We start from the raw sequence: 14,394 nt of genomic DNA on the forward strand, positions 1-14,394 counted from the left end.
AATTGGGAAGGAATCATCCATTAGTGATCTGTAACTATAGAACTGAAGACAAGAAAAGGATGTGACTAAGAGATTTGATTTGCAGGCCATTGATATTTACTTGACATCAGTCAAGCAGAGAACTGGATTTACCCCCAACTTGTGTGTTTTAGAGAAACTGGACTATTGAATGAGGATTAAGTTAAAATAATTTGTAAGGCTCCTCTGGATCTTTGAGTAACTATTAAGAGGAAGGATGAGTGGAAGAATGTAGGATAACCAGGAGATGGGGTGCTAGTGAAGTACACATATTTGGAATACAAAGTCTGACAGTTTGGTTCTTAAATTTCCCTTATTTCTCAAATAAAAAATCGTATTGTAAAAAAGTAACAAGGGAAAATTAAGCTCGCATAATATATTAATTAGAACATTTTGGAGTTTCTGCAGGAGAAAACAATTTGAACTAGCTTCAGTAAAATTGCAGACTTTTTAAGTACATAGTGGTACCTCTAAGAATCCCAAGTACTGTAACCAGGAGATAATCATTGAGGATCTAAGCACAGTTCCAATCTGTCTACCTCTTTTCTTTGTCTCTTCCATCCACCCCACATGTGTTTTTTTTTCTTACTTATACTGATTCCATAAGCCCATACATTGATATGTTATAGTTCCAGAAACTTGGTGTTACTAGTTCCCCCTTCCCATTATAAATACCCATAGAAATTCTCTGATTGACCCAGCATGGGTGAGATGCTTTATTCTGATCTAGTCAAGTGTTTTGGTTTTTTGTTTTGTTATTTGTGTGTGTGTGTGTGTGTGTGTGTGTGTGTGTGTGTGTGTGTGTGTGTTCTGAGGGTGAATGGACTCCAGGACAATTAAATAATATATAGGGATGGTATCAAGATTTTTTCTTTTTACAAGTGCTCCAGTTAGGGAACCAATGATTTACACTCTGTTATTTTATGAAAATAAAAAGACTGTAGGAATAAAAATACCCAATTGTCACCAGTGTCCATGTGCTAATACTCAAAACCTATGGAAGTACTGTGTGAGGTTGGTTGGCAATGGGGGAAGGTCACGTGAGGAACCATGTTCGGAGACTTTGGCCAAAACCACCCACACCCATGAATGCCAAAAGAAACCGCCCAGGAGCATTTTGAAAAATCTGTCAGCCAATGAAATTTCTCCACAACATATCAGCCTGCCACCACCCTACTGACGCTATAAATTACTCCTGGGTGAGGGAAGCTGTGCGATTTCCCTGGTCCCTCTCTTGCGGACCAGTGAACCTTGCCCGGGATGCACTCTAAATAAAGCTTTTACTCATCCACACTTGGTGGCTACGTCCTTCTTCCTTCCTCAGCAGGAAATACCTTACATTTGGTGCCAAAACCTGGGAGGAGCTTGAGTTGGAAAGGGCCACTCCTCTCTCCCCTTCCCTTCCGAGGAAGACCAGGGACCTCCAACCTCCCACCCACTTTGGCACATGGTGTGGTAAGTCCCCTGCCTTAGGCCTCCTCTCAGTTCTTTCCAACTCTTAGACTCCCTGTCCATAATCGCAGCTGTGTCAGGGACCTCCTACCTGTTCTGAGTGCGTGTGTGCCCCTGAAGATGTCCCGGACATTCTCACTCTACCTGACTGTCCGGTGGCCAGAGATTGAGTTGTGGGATGCCAATTCTCATCTCTGATCACCCTGAGGCTGGGGATGGCCATGGGAGCACAGGAATCTAAACCAGACTCAAAAACACCCCTGGGGTGCCTTATCGGAATCTCTCAAACATTGATCCCTCTGTAAAGAAGAAGAAACTGATCTTCTTCTCCACTGTGGCTGGGCCACAGTACCTATTAGACAATCAAAACAGGTGGCCTCCTGAAGGGCCTTTTGACTTTAACATCCTCACCGATTTACAGAACTATTGCCAGAAAACTGGGAAATGGTCGGAAATCCCTTACATTCAGGACTTCTGGTATATGCACCCCATCCTAATCTCTGTGCCACCTGCTCTATGGCATAGGTCCTTTTAGCCAGAGAAACCTCAGCTAAACCCTCCATTCCTGATCTTTCCTCCTTTGCCGACTCCCCTGAGGAACTCTCTTCTTTTATTTCTTTTCCTTTCCCTTGTGTGGTGCCATTACTGCATGTCCCATCCAAGTATCTTTCTAAAACTTCTTCTGTATCCTGCCTTGATGTCTCTACATAAACCCATGAAACGCTACTTTGCAACATTTGGGGACTTGTCCAGAATGCCGGTGTTCCATGTCACTGGATAAAGACACCCGAATCGGCTGGTCTCTCCAGAGGGTTGCCTGATCCTGCTGGAATCTCAAGGAGAGGCACCATCTGAGACGTTCCAGGGCTCCTGTTTTCCTGTGGGGTTCAGACAGCTCTTCAGCAGACACCCCCAGTCCCCAAATCGAACAATTCAGCAGAAAAATCGATGAGGTAAGTAAAGCAAATCTTTTGCTTTGCCAAATTCTGTTTGGGACTAGTCAATTTGAAACTATTAAATGGGGTCATTTGGTGGTGCTCTCAGGAGGAGACCTGAGTAGGACTGAATTAATCAGTCCTGCCTTGGACTTCCAGGGACACCTTTGTGTTTGTCAAGATCTCATTCTTTGCTTTTAATGTTTCTGTCTAAAACCCCTGAGTGATTGGTGTGTGAGTGAAGATCTCTGGTGAGTGAGCCTAAGGTCTGAAGGAATGCGGCTAGGCGAGCATCTGAGAGGCCGCTGACAGGGAACCACTTCCTTTATCTGTTGAACTTTATGCCTAAAAGTCAAGTGTAAATGTAAAATAGTAAATTGTCTGTTTTTTAAGTGCTTTTTGTTTGTCAGGAAAACCTCTGGTATAATTAGAATAAGTAAAGTGCACTCATTTAAATTTCTTAATTTGTGTGTTTGTATGTGAAGTCTTTGTTTAATGTCTAAATGTGTCTGTTTTTACAGCCTGAATTAAGTTCTTGTATACAAAAAAAATGGAGGCCCTGGCTGGTTGGCTCAGTGGTAGAGCATTGGCCTGGCGTGCAGGAGTCCCAGGTTCGATTCCCAGCCAGGACACACAGGAGAAGCGCCCATCTGCTTCTCCACCCCTTCCCCTCTCCTTCCTCTCTGTCTCTCTCTTCCCCTCCTGCAGCCAGGGCAAAGTTGGCCTGGGCGCTGAGGATGGTTCCGTGGCCTCTGCCTCAGGTGCTACAGTGGCTCTGGTTGCAACAGAGTGACGCCCTAGATGGGCAGAGTATCGCCCCCTGGTGGGCATGCCGGGTGGATCCTGGTTGGGCGCATGCGGGAGTCTGTCTGACTGCCTCCCTGTTTCCAACTTCAGAAAAATACCAAAAAAAGGAAATTTCTGGCTTAAAACCAGAGGGCAAAAGCCAAGGGAAGTTCTAAGGTTCTGAACCTTTAAGACTGACAGGGACAAGGTGGGTGTTGGGTCCCCTCCAAGTTTCCCCTACACTTCCCCAGTTCCTTCATGTGGCATGAATGTTGTCTGACGTGAAGGCATGGGGTTCATGAGGAAGACCCACTGCTTTAGCCATAAAATAACAAATTGTAAGAGAGAATTCTCAGGAAATTGTGGGGAAATTGAAAACCTCATATGGGCTAGAGTACTCCACTATTGGGAAGGTGAATTTGTAAAATTTGTTTTTTTGTTTGTTTGTTTGTTTTGGTTTACTGCTTTTGTTATGGGAAATGGCAATGGGCAGCTGCTCTGAGTGGAAGTTGGTTTGCAGGTGGCAGATTGGATTACATTCCTGTTTGGGAGGAGCCATTGTTTTGCTAATGGCTGCATGAAAACCAGTGCAGGGGGGGAATAAAAGAGGCAGGCTCCTCTCACAGCTCCCAGTGCCTGCTTACCCTCTGGCACCTGAAATCCCAGATACCCTTACTGATTTCCTTATATTGACTTAATAGTGTAAAGCACTGTGGGCCAAGAAAAGGGTTAGCATCTTTTTGCCAGCTGAGTAGTTAGGAAATAGTGAGTGCATTTTTACCATTCCTTATTTTTCTCAGTAAATCAGTGGTTCATTGAAGAAGTAGTTTACAATCCTCTTATTATAAATTGTACTAACGATAAGGCATATAGAATTGTACAGTCCACCAAATCCAAAGACTTCCTTTTTGTACCAAGAATTCCTTGTTGTGTAAAAAGTATTTTCCATGTTAGAAATGTATTTGTTATTTCAAGAGCCTTTTGTTAATTCTCCTTTTTATTTGCTATTTCATAGCCCTGTGATGTTGAAGTCTTGGTTTAAATATTAAGAAATAATTTAAATCCTTTTTTCCCAACTAACCTATAGAATTAGAAAACTCAGAATTCCCTTTATCAGAAAATCCTCAAGCCCTAACAGGACTGTTAAAATATGTACTGTACATACACTGCCACACTTAAGCAATTGAAACTACCAAAAGAAAATGTTTCTGGTTGCCTAGCTTAAGTGAGTTTCTAGCATTCAAAAAAGTAAGGAAATTTTGGACACTTTACACCAATTTCTGTTAGCCAAATCAAGAAAAATATGGAAACAGTCAACTTAGCCTTTGCATAGCAATCAACTCTAGAAATTAGAAAGGAAATGTAAGATAACATCGTCAGCTGCTAAAATAAATGAATAAAACTAAGCATTTCAGAAGGGACATTACTCCTATCTCAATCATATAACTTTGGCCCCTAAGATGGCTGGTTAGTCAAAGATGGGTGAGATTCCTGAAGGCAGGAACAACCTTAGACAGGTACAGTCAGAGAGGGGCCATCAGGAGAAGACTTAAAAACTAACAAAAGTGAGGTTCAAACCCTCACCCCAACAATGCAGGAGCCTACTCCCCTGAAATAGTGGCCCTCACCCACTGTCCAGGGCACAAAACAGGGGGACTCCACCCCCACTCCCCTACTCATCAGCTGAGGGGGCATTTACCGGGCCAAATTTGGCAAATTGACTTCATTCACATACCCCCTCACAAAAAATTCCATTATCTCTTAACTTTTGTTGATACCTTTTCAGGATGGATAGAAGCCTTTCCCACCTCTCAAGAAACAGCAGACACCATTGCCTCCATTCTCATTGAAAACATCATCCTGTGGTTTGGACTGCCAGCTACCATTCATTCAGACAACGGCCTGGCCTTCACTGCCCAAATAGTCCAGCAGGTTGCTACCTCTCTCAACATTACCTGGAGACTCCACATACCCTTTCACCCTCAATCATCAGGTAAGGTGGAGAGGGCTAATGGCATCCTGATGGGTAAGCTAACCAAACTTTTCATAGAGACCAGACTGTCCTGACCAAACCTCCTCCCCCTGGCACTCACCAGAATCAGAGCAACCCCGTGAAACCCCACTGGACTCAGCCCCTTTGAGCTGGTTTATGGTAGACCATTCCTAATTAATCACAACTTACCTATTACCCCCTCCTCTTGCCACATACTTCTCCTTTCTGTCTTTACTCCACCATCTTCTCAGGGAACATGTGGATCAGACCCTTCTTCCCATAGCGGGTCCAGATGAAGCACATCCAGCGTTCCCCCTCCAGCCAGGAGACAGGATTCTTCTGAGGGAGCTCCAGCCTGGCTCCCTACAGCCCAGGTAGATGGGACCCCATACAGACCGCTGGCAGTTGGAACCACTGGGCCTCACCCATCTTTGGCTCACCAAAAGGTTGGGCCCTGCAGATCCTCCTGTTACTCCTGTCCCTCCCACCGAGAACCTGCCACCAGTGTGAATTAAAGCAGGAAACAATGCTGTTACTATATCAATGAGACTGGCCTGATGGAAGAAAACATCAATGTCCTCCACCATCTGAAAGAGTACAAGGATCTCTCTTACTACAACCCACTTAACTCCTGATGGCAGTCACCCATCCTCACCTGGGTTGCCCCTCTCCTAGGTCCTCTTCTAATTATCAGAATATTAGTCATGTTTGCTCCTCATTTTCTCAGATTCTTACAGGGATGCATCTGCGAGGTTTCTCGAGTCACGGTCAACCAGATGCTCCTACACCCATATACACGACTCCCCTCAGAGCCACCTCCTTCTGACCTCCCTTCTCCACCACACCCCTAAGAGCAGGAAGTAGCCAGACGAATAATGGCATCACTATCTAACATAAAAGGTTGGAATGAGGTCAGTTGGCAATGGGGGAAGGTCACATGAGGAACCAGGTCTGGGGACTTTGGACGAAACCATCCACATCCATAATTGCCAAAAGAAACGGCCCAGGCACATTTTGAAAAAACCTGTCAGCCAATGAAATTTCGCCACAACATATCAACCCACCACCACCCTACCTAAACTATAAATTACCCCCGAGTGAAGGAAGCTGCGCAACTTCCCTGGCCCCTGTCTTGCGGACCAGTGAACCTCGTCCGGGATGCACTCTAAATAAAACTTTTGCTCGTCCACACTTGGTGGCTACATCCTTCTTTCTTCCTTGATGGGAAATACTTTACATACTGCTCACAAAAATTAGGGGATATTTTACAGCTTCATATTCATTTTAAAATATCCCCTAATTCTTCTTATAAAAATTAGGGGATATTTTATCACTTCATATTTATTTTGAAATATCCCCTAATTCTGCTTACAAAAATTAAGGAATATTTCATTGCTTTATATTCATTTTAAAGTATCCCCTAATTTTTGTGAGCAGAATATTATGCTACATGGCAAAGGGGAATTAAAGTTCCAGATGTATTCAAGGTTGTTAATCAGCTAACCTTAACAAAAGGAGATTATTTTAGATTATCTGAATGGGTCTGTTGGGCAAATAAGATATATTATGCTCACTTTGTTCAAGATGGCCACTGCCCACATGGGGCAGCTGAATGCCCTTCTTGCTTGGAATGAGCGTGGTTATGCTAATATGTGTTGGGGGAGGGCTTTTGACGCCAAAAAGTTTTAAAAGGTGGAGCTAGGAGGCCATTTGGGGAGAATGCCACCTTCTTGAGGGAGGAGGAACCCAGTCTGGAGCAGGGCAGGGAAGCCACGTGGAGGAGGCAACCAAAATGGCAGAATGGGGGAAGGAGAAGCCAGTTCTTGGAGGAAAGGGGGAACAGAGGTGAATAAGACTAGTGAGGTGGAAGCCTTTGATTCTAGGAAAACTCGGATGAGTCAGTAGTTTTGTGAGCACTGAATGAATGGGTTTTGGAGCTCAGTGTGTGTTTTTACTCACTTACTGAGTATGAGCTGGAATAAAGGACAATGGATCACCAGCTTTTGGCTCAATTTTTCTCTAGGATCTGTTTGGATCAAATATGAACTTGCGTTGGCCAGGCGGCTGTGATGGTGCCCGCGGTTACTGGCCATACAGGGTCCATTATAATCCCAAGGGTCTTTAAATCTAGAGAAGTGGGCAGAATTCTCAGTGTCAGAGTTAATTTAATTACTGGCTTTGAAGATGGAAGGAGACAATGAACTAAGGAAAATGGTGGCTTCTAGAATGTGGAAGAGTCATGTAAAACAGTGGTCCCCAACCTTTTTTGGGCCACGGACCAGTTTAATGTCAGAAAATATTTTCATGGACCAGCCTTTAAGGTGGGATGGATAAATGTATCACGTGACCGAGACAAGCGTCAAGAGTGAGTCTCAGATGGATGTAACAGAGGGAATCTGGTCATTTTTAAAAAATAAAACATCTTTCAGACTTAAATATAAATAAAACGGAAATAATGTAAGTTATTTATTCTTTCTCTGTGGACCAGTACCAAATGGCCCATGGACTGGTACCGCTCTGTGGCCCGGGAGTTGGGGACCACTAATGTAAAAGGATTCTCCCTTAGAGCTTCCATTAAGGAACTCGACTCTTCTGACACCTTGATTTTAGCCCAGTATTACCCTTTTAAGACTTCTGACATCTAGAGCTATAATAAATTTGTGTTGTATTAAGCCATCAAGTTTGTGGTAATATTTTCAGAGTGGCTACAGAAATCCAATACATAGACATTATTAAGAAGACTGATTAATACTTGAAGAAGAGAGATATAAAAGGCAATACCAAGGCTATATTCCTTAAATACAGGTGTTCCATGGTGAATATTTTTTTCTTGTCCAGCACTTTTCTTTTTTTCTGAAAAAGCACCTCCCCCTACACTCTGTTTTCATTTAGGAATTTTCTCTCTCTCTCTCTTTTTTTTTCTCCAACTGTATGGTTCTACTAGGAGTATCATTCTTATGTCACTCTTGCACTTTTTCACTAACAATGGTTGTTAGTCTCATCCAGTCGGGCTCTTTATCTGCTGGTAGAGAAATTGGAACTGAGGGAAGCAAGGTACATTCTGTCTGGTAACAACTTGGTAGATGTGAGCCCATAATTTGTCATAAATCATGGTTCTAAGTCTATAGGACATGACTTTCAGAGGTCCTAAAAGAATGATCCTGCTGTGAGAGGCCAGGTTGAAAACCTAACCTGGAATTTGAAGCATTCTAGTTACTGGTTCAGTTTATTTCTAAGGCCACCATAGACTTGGCCTTTTGCAAGTTGGGTTACACAATAACTTTTACTTTTTGCCTAAGCCATTTCATTTTACTTTTGGTCACTTCACATAAAATATCCTAACAAACTCAAACATAAAATAAGAAAATAAACTCAGTGATCAATGGAAAGTTAACAAACATAACATACACATCTATTAAGAAAGCAAAAAATATCTGTAACATAATGGTTTTTTTAGCACCTTGTGTATGTGAGACATTTTATTAGTGAAATGAATAGGCCATGGCCCTACTTCCTGGTGCTTATAGATTCATTCATCATTCTCTAGTCTGTGGCTACATTTACCAGTATAATAATACCCTTTTGCAATCTGTCCTCATTCTAACCCTCCTATGCTTATTTGACAAATGTGAAATAGAAATGAGTTCAAGAAAGTCTGGTTCGTAAAATACACCAATAGAAGGACCACAAAGGTATAATGGGAAGAATTTCAAGATATTCAGATCTTTAAAGACAATTACTAGGCTTGGAAGGACTATTTGTGTGGCCCTGTGGCAATTCCTTTATTCTTAGTAAGCCAAGTATTTCTCAATTCCATCCTAACTAAAATAAAAAGGAGGGGAAATAATTTGGAATATACCACTTCAGGCCCACAGGACAATTCACTTTGGATTCACTTGTATTTCTTTTAATAGCTGATCTGAAGGCATGTGAGATCCCACAGCTGACCAGAGTCTAAGCAGAAAAGCATAGAACTTAAAACTAAGCACACATGCAGCATGGAATAATAATCAAGTTAGGCTTCTTAAAATGCTAAATGGCAGAAAACTTGAAACCATTAGGTCAAGGTCCACACAAGAACACAGGCCTTGAATTCTTTCTCAGAGGGGCTTTTAGAAGACATATTTTAAGGTGGTTGTAAAGCCAGTAGCCACGGCCACCATCACAGCTGCCTGGTCCATGCAGGTTCGCATTTGTTTTGGACAGACGGTAATGAAACAACGGAACCAAGAACTGGTGGGCCATTAGCTTTAATCCTAGCTTGAATCCAGCCAGCAAGAAATACACACAGTGGGAAAATACTTCCTTTTCTATTCAGGGCTCCCAAAGCCACTGACTTATCCGAGTTTCCTAGAATCAAAGGTTTCTACCTCACCAGCCTTATTCACCTCTGTTCCCCATCTCCTCTCTGCACAAACTCTGCACTAACTGACTTCTCCCTCAGCACTCCAGCATCTTGGCTGCTTCTCCTCTCCTCCACATGGCCTTCCTCTGCTCTCCTCTCTAATGCTAATCTCAGGAATGGAGAGGGAGCAAGCTCCCGGTCTGCTCCATTTTATAGTGTAGAAATCAAAATCTTTAATCCAATATACAAACAAGGAAGTCTCTGATACAAAGTTATTTAGGGTGGGAAAGGCTTAGTCTTAAAACTAAGCCTTAGGGTATAACAACCCTGCCTGCTTACAGCCTGTCCCCCACACCCAAGGCAAACTATAAACGAGCAAACCTTATATCATATTTACAAACTTATTTGACCAACAGTGGTTAACTAAAAATCAGAGTCAAGAATGGACCTTATTTGACAACCCACGTTCTTCCTAAGATATCCGGATATGTTTATTGAAGACTCTTTTTTAATAAAAGCAGATTGTTGTCACCAAAAGTCCAGAAATAGCAGCAATAGAGTTTGTTCTAAGGGTCAGAGCTGAGTTATAACTGTGAGCTATTGTTGCACAGTCACCAACCATGTTCTGGGCTCGCACACAGCAGAGATATGTTAAGTAGGATGCCTTGCACGGACAATCTGTGGATGGCAAATCTCCAAGCTTCTCACATCTGGAGGGCTGAAGACTGTGCTGAAATGTCCTGGGATGGGTTGGGCTGGTGTGTATGAGGTGTGGGGAGATAGGCATGCAAATGAATGCAAGTCTAAGGAGGGCACAAGGTGGCTCCAGGTAAAGGTTTGGTGCCCAGGGGGCTGGCTAGCCAAGCCAGGATTTCTTGGTGAGTGTGGAGATGCCCCGATGTACCTCCAAGTTTTATCTTCCAATGTTATGTACAGACCTCAAAGTTCTAGCAGAGTGCTGTGAGCCCTTGGTCTTCCGGGCTAAGGCGGCAGAGGTCCCGCCCCTCCGTTTCCCACCCAGCCTGGCCCCACCCCTCTCCTAACCCCGCCCTGGCCCCATCCCCGCCGCTTCCCACTGCCCTGCCCATCCGCTCCGGGCTCCGGGCTCCGACTGGGCTCCGCAGCATTGGGAGCGCGCAGGCGCGGTTGGTGATTTGCAGGGAGCGGAGTAGCGGCGCCGGGGGCGCGGTGAGTGAGGTGGGAGCTCGGGGCTGGCAGATGAAGAACTAGGTTAGGGTCGAGCGTTCGGAGAGGGCGTGGGTTGTGTGCGGGTGACTGTCCTGGGAGCGTAGGGTCCCGTAACAAGAAATCAGCCAGACGGGTGGAAGCAGGGTTGGCCGCATTGCCTGAGGGTGTCCGGCGGCCCTGGCCGCGTGGGAAGCGGAGTGCTTGGTGGCGGGAGCGGTGATGGTGTGTGTGAAGAGAAAAATTGAAGGAAAAGGCTCCGGAGGCTGGAAGTCCGTACTCAGGCTTGGCAGAACGGCGAGACTTGCCGAGGGCGCTGGAGGGTGTCCCAGCTTCAAGTTCAGTAACCCCCGCTTGGTGCCCCTGAGCAGCGTCCCGGGCTATCTCTTCCTCGGTGCTGACGTCTCAGGGCACAGGATAGCTAGGAACGTTCCTCTTCGCAGAGGAGAGGATTTAGGGGACATGGGCTGTCATCCCAAGCTAGTGCCAAGGAGGGCGTGGCGTTTGTGCGACTTTACTTCACCCGCCCCCAGGGGATGTGTCCGTCTTCTGGTCCATTGTGCTCACGGACATTTTAACAAAGGCGATGACTGTTTTCTAAGCTGTGGCGGGTGACAGCAGGGGCGGGTCGGTGGAAGGGGGTCGTACGAGGTCGCGGTGTGGCCCTGGGGGCGGGGAAGCAGAAGGGCAGGCAGGGGGAAAGTGGGAGGAAGAAAACGACCTTCTTGCCTCAGTGTTTTCTTTCTTCCTGGTCCGCTGATGTTGATCAGTGATAGGAACAGCCTGGAGAAGGATCTGATTGGAAATTTATGTGTTCAGACTCTGGCTACGGCCATTGGCTTTGTAATTAGGCTGTTGATGTATTCTTTAAGTATTCCTTCAGGAGAAATGCAAAACTGATAGTATTTAAGAGGAAATAATTGAACCTCTTAAGGTGAAGAAGTGGAATGTCAAAACTTAGAGCTAAGTCAGTGCCTTGTATTAGTTATAATAATAAGGCCAGACTTTGAAGGATGTGAAGATGTTCAAGTAAAGCTAAGTGAAAAGTTGATTAAGGTACTGTTGATTGTTCCAATAAAGAATAGATTATTGGATGTGTGTTTGTAAGTGCTGCCAGGTTCTTGGGCAGAGTCATTTTAGAACCCTTACATTGATACTAGGAATATAAAACCCTTGGCAAATGTAATATTTGATACGGTTCCATGGTTTTCCTTTTCAAACTTAGGATCTTTATGAAAAATAATATGTATGTTCTCAGCATGGATGTTGTTTTTTTACTCAGTTGTTTAACTTTTTTTAAAAAAATTATATATATACTGATTTTAGAGATAAGAGAGAGAGAGAGAGAGGCAGGGGGAGGGATGGGAAGCTTCTCGAATGTGCCTTGACTGGGCAAGCCCACTGTTTCAAATAGGTGACCTCAGCATTCCAGGTTGACGCTTTGTCCACTGTGCCACCACAGGTCAGGCATCACTTGTTTAACTTAATACAACAAAAACTGAACTTCCTCCTCTTCCATCCCTTTCCCTTGATTGTGAATTCTGTTATATAAACATTTATTTTCAGGTCTAAAGTGTATTTAAAGACATAATCCCCTCCCCACCCCACCCCCCAACCCAAGCATGAAGTGAAGAGGTTTCTGTGCCTGAAATGAACAGAGCCTATTCTGGCTGTTAGTAACTTCTATTTTTCCCTCACTTAATTTATCACTTCTCCGCTTAAATGTAAAAGTACTTTTTCTTCATGTCACCTTTTTCTTAAAGTTCTACATTCCCAGTGCTCTTTAGACTTACTGAAAAAAAAATTGCAATCCACTGTGATTATAGCTTCTTAAAATTTTTCTTATCCAAACATCCTCCCCATATTTCTAGGTTTTCTTCTAATTCTTTGACCAGTCAACATCAGTCATTTCCACCAAGTCTTCTTAGGGTTCTGTCCAAGACTTTCTTTCCCATTTTTTGTATAAGACAGTAATATGGTGGTCAGTGACATGGAGTTTGGAGGCAATATTTTAAACTTTTTTCTTCAAGTGTCAGTTTCCTCATCTGTAAAATAGTAATTATAATACTTACCTGATAACTGAGATCAAGTATATTAAGAGCTTACCATAATATCAAAATATGGTATAATACCTAAAAGTGGTGGCTTTTTCTTTGCTGTTTCTTATAAGGAACAATTTCAGTAGCACCTACCTTCAAAATTTGGATGTATTGACATCTCCTACCCTGTTCGAGCCCCAGACCTATATTTGTAGATTCTTCCCATATATTTTTAACAAGTGGCTTAGCACAGTGGTTTTCATACATCATTGTGCACAATAATTACAAGAATGTACAGATTTCTAGTCCCCCCCCCAGAGTTTCTGAGGTCTGGAATGAGGCCTGAGACTTTTCATTTCTAACAAGTTTCCAAATGATAGCTGCTGGCCCTCAGGTCACAGTGAATGATGTCACTGATCAAATGGAATTCAGACAAGTTGTCAGGAGGAAGGGAGGGGAGAGCAAAAGGCCAAAAATTTACTGAAGAGAGGAATGTGCTTAAACCTGATTGTATCAGATTTCATAAAAAGTTTGAAAAGGATAGATCTAAGAGAACACAATTGGATTTGGTGACCAGGAGTCTTTTTGTTTGTTTTTGGTATGTGTCAGGTGCAGAGGGTTGATTTAATTTCACGCCCCCATTGGTGGAACATAGTCATTATTATGACCAGAAAATCATATGACAGATATTTGAGATAATGGTTATTAATCTGAGGTGTGCACTAGTCTCTCTTAGGGAGTTGTTTGCACCAATACACTTAAATTTAGTGTTCATTTCCCTAATATAAACCTATTAAACCAGAATTTCAGAGTGTGGAATCTGGACATGAAAAAGTTTTAGGAGATTTTGATGACCATTTTTGTTAAGAACCACTTCTTTGAGCAATGTTGGTCAAGGAGTAAAAGCAGAGAAAAGAAACTAATTTGTGGGGGTTTTTTTCCCTTAGCCTGATTAGAGGATTACCTATTTTATAGATAGTAGAATCAAGTTTTCATTTTGTTGGTTTCCTCTATTGATTACTTGTTTAAATTTTTTTGGTATCTGCTTTAATTTTTATTATTTCTTTTCTTTTGATTACCTTGAATTAAATTTGCTATTTTTATTATTTTTCTTCTTTTTCAAGTGAGAGTAGGGAAGATAGAGAGAAAGACTCCCACATGAGCCGTGACTGGGATGCACCCAGCAACCCCCGTCTGGGGCCCATGCTCTGCCCACCTGGGGCTGTGCTTGCAACTGAGCTATTTTTAGTGCCCGAGGCAGTGGCTCCATGGAGCCATCCTTAGTACGTAGGGCCGATGTGCTCAAATAACTGAGCCATGGCTACTGGAGGGGAAGAGACAGAGAGAGAGAAAGAGCAAGAGACAGAGAGAAAGAGCAAGAAACAGAGAGAGAAGGAGAGGGGGAGAGTTGGAAAAGCAGATGGTTGCTTCTCCTGTGTACCCTGACCGGGAATTGAACCGGAGACATTCTCACGCCAGGCTGATACTCTACAACGGAGCCAACCAGCCAGGGCCAAAATTGTTTAGTTTTCTAAGGTGGGAGCTTAGATTGTTGATTTTAGATCTCTTCTTTTCATATTGGATTCAATGCCATAAAGCAGTGTTTTTCAACTGTCAGTCCATGGACTGGTGCCAGTGTGC

General features: G+C 43.4%; 1 protein-coding gene across 2 annotated transcripts in view; it reads left to right on the forward strand.

The window, feature by feature from the left end:
• Positions 1-10,615: 10,615 nt before the first annotated feature.
• PRRG1 (proline rich and Gla domain 1) overlaps positions 10,616-14,394 on the forward strand; it is a 120,873-nt gene continuing 117,094 nt past the window's right edge. Inside the window, exon 1 of one of the 2 annotated variants that reach the window (XM_066356579.1) lies at positions 10,616-10,717. The gene's annotated coding sequence lies outside the window, so the exon portion shown is untranslated. Of the gene's footprint in view, positions 10,727-14,394 lie in introns of both variants that reach the window. The other variant, XM_066356580.1, reaches the window with a different exon arrangement.

This window comes from Saccopteryx leptura, chromosome X, assembly GCF_036850995.1.
Source record: "Saccopteryx leptura isolate mSacLep1 chromosome X, mSacLep1_pri_phased_curated, whole genome shotgun sequence".
In the NCBI taxonomy this organism is placed as follows: domain Eukaryota; kingdom Metazoa; phylum Chordata; class Mammalia; order Chiroptera; family Emballonuridae; genus Saccopteryx; species Saccopteryx leptura.